Below are 10302 nucleotides of genomic sequence, written 5' to 3' on the forward strand. Positions count from 1 at the left end.
AGGATATCCTATCTAGGACCCCAGGCATCTGGGGGTTTAGTCTTCCTAGGGAACACAAGAGCACCAAGACCTAGCTCTTTAGAGCACCACCACCAAATTTCAGATGCCAAACTAGCATGTGTCTCCCAAGCAGGAGTACCCTGGCCATACATAGTTAGGGTGACTTCAGGTTACAGAATATGTCCCCCAACCCCCACCACCTGGGTCAGCTTTGCAGACGCCAGAGTAAGGAGAGCCAGGTGGAGACCATTGACCACCCTTCAGCATTCACAGGTGCCTTCTGGGGCTGAGTTCCATGTGTTACCCTTGTCACCTTCTGAAATGACAGGTGTTGACTGTGGGGTTCTCCCCAATCTCAGGGCTCACGGGATTGGGATACTTGTTTCCTTTCTGTCTGTATCCCAGGTGATGCACAGGCAAGTGTGACTCTAAATTTGAGTATATTTGATGGAAGTGTGCCACGCTCTTCTTGGGGGAAATAGTAAGATGAGTATAAGACAGGCTGAGGGTTAGCAGCTAGCCACTCTACAGTGTTTCGGGTTTTGTCTGTTTGGCTAAGAAGTTACAAATTCTGTTTCTCTTCTGCTCTGTATTGATGGCTCTTGCCACCCCATGGGCAGCTTTCTAGGGCAGAAAATTCCAAGGGAGGCAATGGCAGTGGTAACCAGCATGGGGCAGCAGTTACTTGAGGAGTGCCCCAACCCCTCATGGCAGTAGCTGCTTCCAGAGTCTGCTGTGGCCAGCAGGATATACTCAGCATAGCCTTGAGCTGGTGCCCAGAGCAGGAGTTCTTCCCAGCAGAACTCTCCTCTTAAGACTGAGTTATATTCCTTGCATGGATATACCACATCTTGCTAATTCATCCCTGCCCTGCCCCACCCCACCCCACCCCACACTGTTGTAACTAGAAACCTTTATATGTAGGTTTTAACTTCAAAGCCTATGCCTAGCAGTGGCCAAGTGGTCATTTAACGTTTTGAGAACTGCCAGACCATTTTCCCTCAGTCTTTTCAACCCTTACCTTTAGCTGAAATTGAGGTTAATTTCCCCCTTTTGCACCATGGCCCTGCATTGGAATGGGAGATACATGGAGTGACCTGTTTTTCTAGGCAATGCACAGATCTGCCTTCGCACCAGTTGGTCTGGCTCTGGTGCCAGCAGAGTCACACTTGGTGCTGTTAAAACGTCCTCTGCTCTCCTCTCTTCCTGCCCCAGCTTCCAGCCAGTGTGAGCATTTGTATGCCTTGGGGCAGGCATTTAAATCACAGAGGAGTTGGTGAGATAGCTCAGTTGGTGACTACATAAGCAGTGAGGACCTGGGGCTGTGCAGACCCTTGAGGCTCACTGCCTAGGCACCCTGGTTTTCTCAGTAAGAATGGTGCCAGGGAGAGCTCCTGTCACAAAGGGAAAAAGAAGGATGGATGGTGCCCGAGGAACATTCACAGGGGTGCACACAAGAGCATACAGTTGCACACAAATCTTCAGGATCTGGGGAGGGCCACCAGCCCAGGTGCTACCAAGGCAAACCCAACCTTATCAGTTGCCTGGCCCAGAACACTTAATAGCTCTCTGGAACAGCCTGCCGTTCTAGAACACCAATGGCAGCTGAGTAGCCCAGGAGGAACGTAAGGGTGACAAACTGGAAGGTGCCAAGTGCTGGAGGCCTGGCACTGAGCTCCAGGGAGGAAAAGCTAACAAGCAGAGATTAATATGTGGGCATCAGCCTTGGCTTTCCAGCCTGGGGACAATATGCAAGGTGCTAATGTCCTTTCGGGGGGTGTTTCTGATTATAAAACAAAGCCAGCTCTCTCCTTCCAGCTTCCCAAGACAGAAGACTGTTTCTGAGTCACCCAGGAAGAGGGCCTGCCACCCCTCAGCCTCCCAGCTGCCCTCAGTTCCCTGTGCCGACTGGCCCAGGCTGGCCAACTAGAGACACTGATTCCTACCGTCCTTTTTAGTGTAGCCTGTACAAAGCAAAGTTCACTGGGCTGCTGGGCAGCTGACAAATAATTTTCCTCTAGTAGTCCCAATATTTCTGCTTTCCTCTCTGCATGTGTAGAAGTACCCTGCCCAAGGTCACAAGCCTGAGTAAGGTCAAATAACATAAGCACCACAGATGCTATCTTAGTCAGGGTTTCTATTCCTGCACAAACATCGTGACCAAGAAGCAATTGGGGAGGAAAGGGTTTATTCAGCTTACACTTCCACATTGCCGTTGATCACCAAAGGAAGTCAGGACTGGAACTCAAGTAAGTCAGGAAGCAGGAGCTGATGCAGAGGCCATGGAGGGATGTTCTTTACTGGCTTGCTTCCCCTGGCTTGCTCAGCCTGCTCTCTTATAGAACCCAAGACTACCGGCCCAGGGATGGTCCCATCCACAAGGGCTCCTCCCCCTTGATCACTAATTGAGAAAATGCCTTACAGCTGGATCTCCTGGAGGCATTTCCTCAACTGAAGCTCCTTTCTCTGTGATAACTCCAGCCTGTGTCAAGTTGACACAAAACTAGCCAATACAGAGCTAAAGCAAGTTTCTCTTAATCTCTCAGCATGACACATCGGTAATGAGCCTCCCTAGTCTGCTTTTAGAAACCAAGGCCTAACTACTGCCACCCGAGGCCTTTCCCAGGCACGCCCACATTGCCAGGTGTGTAGTACATACTGGTAATCCCAGCACACTAGACACTTGGCCATGAGGATTGAGAGGTCAAAACCAGCCTAAAGTTACATGGAGAGACCCTGCCTCAAACATTGAATTGCAGAGATCCTGTCTATTTCTGGAAGTATAAGCTGGGTTGGGGAAAACTGTATCTGGCATTTTCTATACATTTAATTCTCACTTCTAGACAGCTCTAAAGCCAAGTCCCTGCCCACTCTACACATTAGAGACTGAGGTCCAGACTGAGACCCACAGCACACAGGAAACAGACTAAGCCTGTCTCTAAACCCTATTGGCTTCAGTTTGCTTCAAGGCTGCCTTTTGTGAAGACTGCACCGGCTCACGTGATTTTGCTACCAGTCTCAGCATGACAGAGGTTATATGATAAACTGTTTTTAGAGAGCAGCCTCACAGGTGGTTGTGGCTTAGACAGGGTATACCGGTCCCCATATTCCCCCCACCCTTGCATAGACCCAAGTCTTTGTGCTTTGAGACCTGTCTCCAAAGGATCAAGTATCTGAACAAAGACACTGTTCAGAAAAAATGCTCTTCCAGACTACTTCTAGACCAGACTAGAGGGCAAACTCACTTGCACAATGCTTGGCCCGCATGAGAAAGAACAGAAAGGACACTGGAATCGACCTCAGCAAACCAGCAGCAGTTGAGCACTGATACTCATCTCTAAGAGACTGACCTTCAAGAGCTAGGCTGGGAGCCGGGGGATGCTCAGTGGAGGAGAGCACTTGCTCTGTAAGCAGGAGGACCTGAGTCCAGGCATGACTGTATGTACCACAGCCCCAGCATTATGGAAGACACAAGTGAACCCCAAGAGCTCCTAGTCAAAGTGATGAGCTTCTACTTTAGTGAGAAACCCCTTCCCAAAGTAATAAGACAGAAAATGATAGGCAGTGACAAGTGTCCTGCTCTTGCCTCCATATTTATATGGCATCCACCACACACAAAGGAGATCAAGTCAAAGTGGGTGTGACTGCCACCAAGAAGTCAGCAGTTGGTTCCCTGCTTGCCAGGCCTCTTTTCAAGGTGCTAGGGCATCCATGAACAGAAAGCTTCAGAGGCTCCTCACTGGGAGCCCAGGGCCTGCAAGGTCGCCCCACATGGAACATGGCCCCAGAGTGTCTGAGCAGACACAGGAGCAGTTGCTCTATATAGAGCCCTGTAAAGACAGGGCCCAACCACCCAGCAGAGCAGTCCCCAGGCCTATGCCTTTCCTCAGAGGTAGAGGGAGGGAGGGAGGGGCTGAGTTCTCAAGAATTGAATGTTGCTACACTGCTCAAGGGCTTGACCTACTTCACGGCTCTGGGGTGACTGTGTCCTGGAGCTCTCTCCAATTGAACCCATGTCATTGGTGTGGGAAGAGACCAGAACCCTATACCTCACATGTGAAGCTTTGCCTGGGAAGGTTTGGGAAATAAGCCTCTGTGACAAGGCAGACCAGAGAGGCCCATGCCGGCATTGTGGCTCTGCTCCTCCTGTGTGTGCACTGAACCCTGGGTGCCAGAGGCCTGGCTTCTAATCCAGCCTCTTGCTTCACCTTACACTTGCTACATAACACTGCTGACCTGTGCACCTTAGAAAGAGCTAGTGAGAAAATATGTGTGTGTGTGTGTGTGTGTGTGTGTGTGTCCCCACAATTGAAAACATAAAACATAGTGGCATATGACTTTAGCAGCAGGAGCAAGTAGATCACTGAGTTCCAAGCCAACTAGAGCTACCAAGTAATTAAGAAAACAAAAACCATGAAAGGCAGATGTCACCTACCTCCGTAGGTTCTTGTGTATATATCCATCCATCCACCTGCCCAAAATGCAGCTACTTTCCTAGCATGGGTGACATATATGACTAGTAAACTCCATCATCCCAGACCCTCTTTTGTGGCTTCTTCCTCTACTCATTAGACAACTCAATGAAAAAAGTGCTGGACACACAAAAGCACAGGGACCCAAGTGTGATCCCCAGAGCCCAACAGGAGGGTGTTTGGGTTCAACTGTAGGGCACAACAGAGTGGGTGAAATTCTATACCCTGACTCAGAAGAGGTCTGCCTAAGAGCCCATGGCTTGTAGAGGAGGTCAGGCCCAGGGCCAGAGAGGAGCAGGGAGTCACTATCTAAGGCTTCTCACAAGCTCTAGGAATCAGTCTGCCAGTGGGAAATCCGCAGTGGGGAAAAAGGACACTGCGCCCAAAGTCACCCACCTTCTGGGTGGCCAGCCTGGGATTTGAACTGGGGCTGTCTGCTTCCCACCCCCACAAAGTGCATTGTCTTCAGTTCTGAGGATGCCAGGTGACAGAACCGCAAGGAGCCATTGTGCTCCAGGACCCCTGAGCTCTCTGTGGCTGCACTCTACCCAACTCCACTCCCAGTGAACCAAGAGCAGGAGAGGAGATGGCTTGTGTGGAGACAGGGCTGCATCTGAAGGAAACAACCATAAAAAAGGCATCTGGAGAAACTGTGTGTTCACATAGGAGGTGGGAGTGTTCTAGTTTGTTCTATGGCTCTGATAAACACCAAACCAAAAAGCAACTTGGGGATGAAATGGTTTATTTCATCTCACAGTCCATCATCAGAAGAAGCGAAGTCATGGTCCTGAAGGATGCCTGCTTACTGCCTTGCCTTCAGTCACCTCTCCTAAACCTGGGGATGGTACCAACCACAGTGGTCCCTCCTGCATCAATTAGCAATGGAGAAAATGCCCACAGGCCAATCTGAGGGAAGCAATTCCTTAATTGAGGTTCCTCTTCCCGGGTTTGTCAGATTGACAGCCAAGATAAGCCGTTACATGAGTAAAATAACATGAGTGTGTAGTGGTAACAGAGGTCAGCCTTGAATGTATTCCTCTGAAACCATCCACCTGGTTTTGAGAAAGAATCTTCACTAGAGCTTACCTCGATAATTAGGCTAGGCCAGTGGCCAATAAGCTTCAAGGATCTGCCATTTCCCCCAGACTCTGGGATTCCCAGTGTCTGCTGCCACACCCAGTTTTTTAAATGCTGGTTCTGAGGATTAAACTCGTATTCTTTGCTAATCAGGTTATCTTATCCCTGAGAAAATGATTCATTCTCTTTCTTTTGATGTTTACTTTTGTTTCTGAGTCATCTTATCAACTACTGATTGTCATTAGCAGATAATTGATAACACAGACAAAAAAATAAAAGTGTGTTTGCAGACATAGACTGTCCTAGCCCTTGCTTTTCCGAGTGAATAGAGGAAGGGCCACTAGGATTCAGTATTTTGCCTTAGATGTTCTATGACTAGCTTAAGGAACTCCAGGTTGCCCTCTGAAACAGGAGAGACCACTTTACAGTTTCCCAAGAACTAGCCACTGTCCTCCCTTTGCCATCTGAGAGAATGAATCTCTGAGTAAGCAGTACTGCTGGGGTTCAGACAGCTGGGAGGAAAGTTAGGCCATTCACAGGAACTCATTAAGAGTAAGGAAAGAAATAGCAGACAGATGTGGCAATAACAGTGCCAAAGGTCAGGTGTGGGGGGAGGGGACAGAAGGCCTCGCTGCTGACATATACACATCCCTTTCTGTCTTAGCCTGCCAGAGGAGGAGATCAGCAAGTTTTAAAGGGATGTTTTAAATTCTAAAGAAGACCTGTCCGGGGTCTTCACTTACTGTCTGGGGTGAACCAAGCCTCTAAGCCAGTGTTTACCGAATGCAGGGCTGGCTGGGCCTAAAGACACAGGTGGCCCAGATCAGATCCAGGAGGCCGACCCTCACCCTGGGACAGGGAATGCGCTGCCAGGACCTCATCAGGCACAAGATGGTGCCTACCAAGAAGGGGTGAAGAAAAGACTGGTTGAGGTAGGACCAGATGGCAAGGGCTTTGGGGACCTGTTGAAGGGTCAGATTGATCCTGAAGCTGCTGAAACGAGAATGCGTCCAAGGCAGCACAGGATGCAGGGTACCCTGGACTTGGCCTTGATTTGCCTCCAGCTGGGAAGCTCTGACACACTTGGCCCCAGTGTTGCTTGCTCACACCTTACAGTGTAAGGACCCATGTACACTGTAGCGAAGCAGAAAAGCCTCTGGTGGGAGCATTTCCTGGGTTGGTGTGCCATCATTCCTCCTACAGCTCCCCTGTGCTACCCATGCACCTGCACTCTAGGATGGCTTTGGTTTTTAAAAACAGCTTCTTGGTAACCAAGGTTGGCCTTGGCTTCACAGAATGCCAATATAGGGTTATATTGCTTTTATAAGAAACCTAAGTGGCCTCCATTCTCACTCAACCATATAGCTTAGAGGTTTTCTTTGAGCTCCCTCATTCATCTAGACATTCATAGTCCATCACCAATGCCCTGTGGGTAGATTCCTAGGCTATAGCCAGCCTTTTGCCTTTTATCAGATAATAGGCACCTCTGAAGACTCTTGCACAAAGCTTTGCAAGGAGCAGTGACAAAAAACTCAAATCCTCAAAAGATTGGAAGTCAGCGTTACCCAAGTGTGACAAGAAGAGCTCTCTCACAGCTTTCCTTCACACTCAAAGTGGTCTTCAGGTCAGGGTGAGAAATACCCCCAAACTCATCAGCTGGGACCAACACTGCTCTGCAGTCTCTGCGAGCCCTGCTGGGAGCTCAGGACACAAAAAGCCACCTACCTGTTCAGGTTCCACTTGAGGAGTAACAAGTACAAGCCAAAGCATGGTGGTACACATCTGCAAGTCTGGCAGTGGGGAGATGGACAGATTTGTGCTAGACACTAGGCTACCTATATAAAAAGAGGAGAGAAGCTGAGGTGTGGTGGGGATTAGCCAAGAACCATCTTAATTCCATGGGCTGGGATCCTGGACTGAGGAAAGGAGAGAGCTAGCTCAAATCCAGCATCCCTCTTTCTTTGTTCCCTGACTGTCACTCCTCCTGCCTCATACTCTTTTGCCATCATGATTCACATGCCATGGTGGCCTTGAAACTGAGCCTTTGTCAGGCAGGGTGTTTTATTACAGCAGCCAGAAACATAGTTAAAACCTATACCTTCATTAATTGCTCCCTGTGTACAGCCGGTAGAGCAGAGCGCAGCAAGCGGCAGCAGAGGCTTGGAGCAGGCCTGCTGCTTCTGTTCTGCTGGCTTCCTGGGAAACATCTGACCTCCTCCTGCTCTTTGTTCTCTTTCCTGCTAAGTCAGCTAGAGGGTTCTGCAGAGCTTCTGAGGTAAAGGATCCTTCTGTTGTGGCTTTCTCAGCATGGCGACCTTACAGGTAACAATTTAGGCCTCAGATGCCAGGTTCCACATACACTTCTGACTCTTGGATTGGTAGTGTCCTCAAACTTTGGGGACAGCCAAGTGGTAGGAAGAGTTGTTCATGGAATGAGCCTTCCCTAAACAACCCTGAACCTCATGAGAATAAATGTGTTTGCTCCCCTTCCCCCCCAGTTCCAAGCCAGAAGCCCAAGGGAATGTACATTAGGTCAGAACAATGCCTCGCTTGATGGACTGACTGCTTATGGTCACCCCTCTCAAAGAGGCCTTTGAGCTGGCCAGCAGAAAGTACTCACGGGAAGTGCTGGGCTCAATAGTGTGAAGGCTACCACCATGTGAGTGCCTGTTCTGCAGAAGTGTATGTCACTGCACTGTTCCCACAGTCCCCTGTCCCTGCCAAGGAAGCCCTGGAAGAAAGATGAAACCCACTCCCCAGAGTTGGGTTCCAAATTTCAGTGCACACCTGCCCAAAGATATTGTGTGACATTCTGTAGATCCCTGAGCCTTAGTGTCCTCTTCTGGAGTAAAAATGTAGCTGTGCCAGCACTCCACAGAACCACTGACCTGGGATCATAATGAGGAGAGAGCCAGCTCAGGTAAAGAAGTTGTGCCCAGGGCCAGGAGCTCAATAGTAACCAGAGTTCCTGGCCTTATGCCCTGCCTCCTCCAGACAGCACCAAAGATGCTCACAGGCTTCTGGTCAGGGTTCTCTGGCTCTGCCAGCCATGCTATGACACCATGAGGGTTAGCTTTTCATGTAGCACATGTGCACTAAGGCCTCCTGAAGCCTATATAAATACATCATGCTGAAGTAGCCCCATGAGGGGGGCCAGCATAGTCATGGACAGCAGTCATGCCTGAGGTACTGGACATTGAAGACCCATATACTGGAACACAGAGAGAATGGGAGAAGGCAGCCTCTGGCCACTTTAAACAGTAGCAAGTGGACCTGATTCATGGTTGTCTAAGCTCCTTACTACTGCTGAAAGTGTAAGGGAATGGAGACAACACATGAGACTCTGGGCAGATTTAGGTAAGGGTAAGCCTCCTGACTTGGTAGATCTAGCCCTGGGACCACTGCTGGACCTGATTCCCATGCAGCACCTTCACTGTGACAGAGTGCCTATCGTTAATGAGCAGTGAAGCCTGAGAGAACGGAAGTCTCAGTCAGTCACACTACCAGAAAGAGGACGTACTTGGCTCTCAGTTCTGCTCCCTGCCAGCTGCTCAAAGGTAAAAACATCTAAAAGGTTGGCCCCACTGGTTAGAGAGTAACATGAGCCTACCTGCATTGCTAGGGGCACGCAAAGTACCTCACCACCCTTAACAGTGATCCTGGAAGACAGTTGCTATTGCTCTCCTCTTTGAGCAGGTTAGGAGGACCAAGGCCTCACCAAAAGCCACAGAGCAGTATATACTATTGCTGAAAACCTGCCTGGTTCATCAGCTCCACAACCTTTGGTGTCCAGGGAGATATTCCAGGGACAGACCAGAGGAAGTTTGGGCTATCCCTGGAGAGGCTATAGCTTGCCCTTGCCTACTAGGTCCTCACATCCGACTCCTGGGCCAGAGAAGTGTGCCTGGTAGATATGACATGTAAACAGCTTTCCTACTTTTTCTGCAACCAGGATGACTCTCATCCAGAGTTCTCTAAGATAATATTGCTGAAAAGGCTCCAACCTTCAGTGATAAATCCAGAAAGTTTGAGGACTGAACAGTGTAGTCAAGGCTTTCAGGAGTGGAGATTTAGCTCATTGCCTTTAAATCCATGAAGGGGCTTCTCTGAAGAGAGTGGAGTTTGTCTTTCCATCCATTCCCTCTTCAGCAAGCATTCACTGAGGACCTGTAGCTGTCATGTGCTGGACTTGGCTTAGTGGTTCTGCCACATGAAGTTTGCCATAAGCTTCATTCGAATTGCTGTACTGTAACTAGTTAACGTCTAAGGAGGATGCCCTGACTAGTGAGGTTGATGCAAGCTCCCTGAGTAGGTGGGGAATAGCATGTGCAACCTGCATCCAGAAGCCTGGACAGGGCCAGGCCCACTTGGCTCCCATGCCTGCTCTATGTCCCAGCCTCCCCTAACAGGGTCCAGGTAGCTAGGCACAGCTCCTTACAAAGCATAGAGTCAAGCCAGTGTAGCAGCACACACCATTAATCCCAGCACTTGGGAGGCAGAGGCATGCTGATCTCTGAGTTCAAAGCCAGCCTGTTTTGGGAGCATGGGGGTTCCAGCCTGTAGGACAATCCTTGGCTTGAGGCTGTAGGCAGGACCAACCAAGCTTTTATCATTATCATGTGTACATAGTGTGTGTGTGGATACAGGTGGGCTCATGACATAGCATGCATGTACAGTCAGAATTAGCATGTGTACACGGTGTGTGTGGATACAGGTGTACTCATGCCATAGCATGCATGTACAGTCAGAATTA

The 10302-nt window shown here is 49.5% G+C and overlaps 1 protein-coding gene across 5 annotated transcripts in view; it reads left to right on the forward strand.

Moving 5' to 3' along the window:
* Clec16a (C-type lectin domain containing 16A) overlaps positions 1-10302 on the forward strand; it is a 192380-nt gene that overhangs the window by 146806 nt on the left and 35272 nt on the right. The window lies entirely within an intron of this gene.

The sequence above is a fragment of the Mus pahari genome, chromosome 12 (assembly GCF_900095145.1).
Source record: "Mus pahari chromosome 12, PAHARI_EIJ_v1.1, whole genome shotgun sequence".
Lineage (NCBI taxonomy): Eukaryota > Metazoa > Chordata > Mammalia > Rodentia > Muridae > Mus > Mus pahari.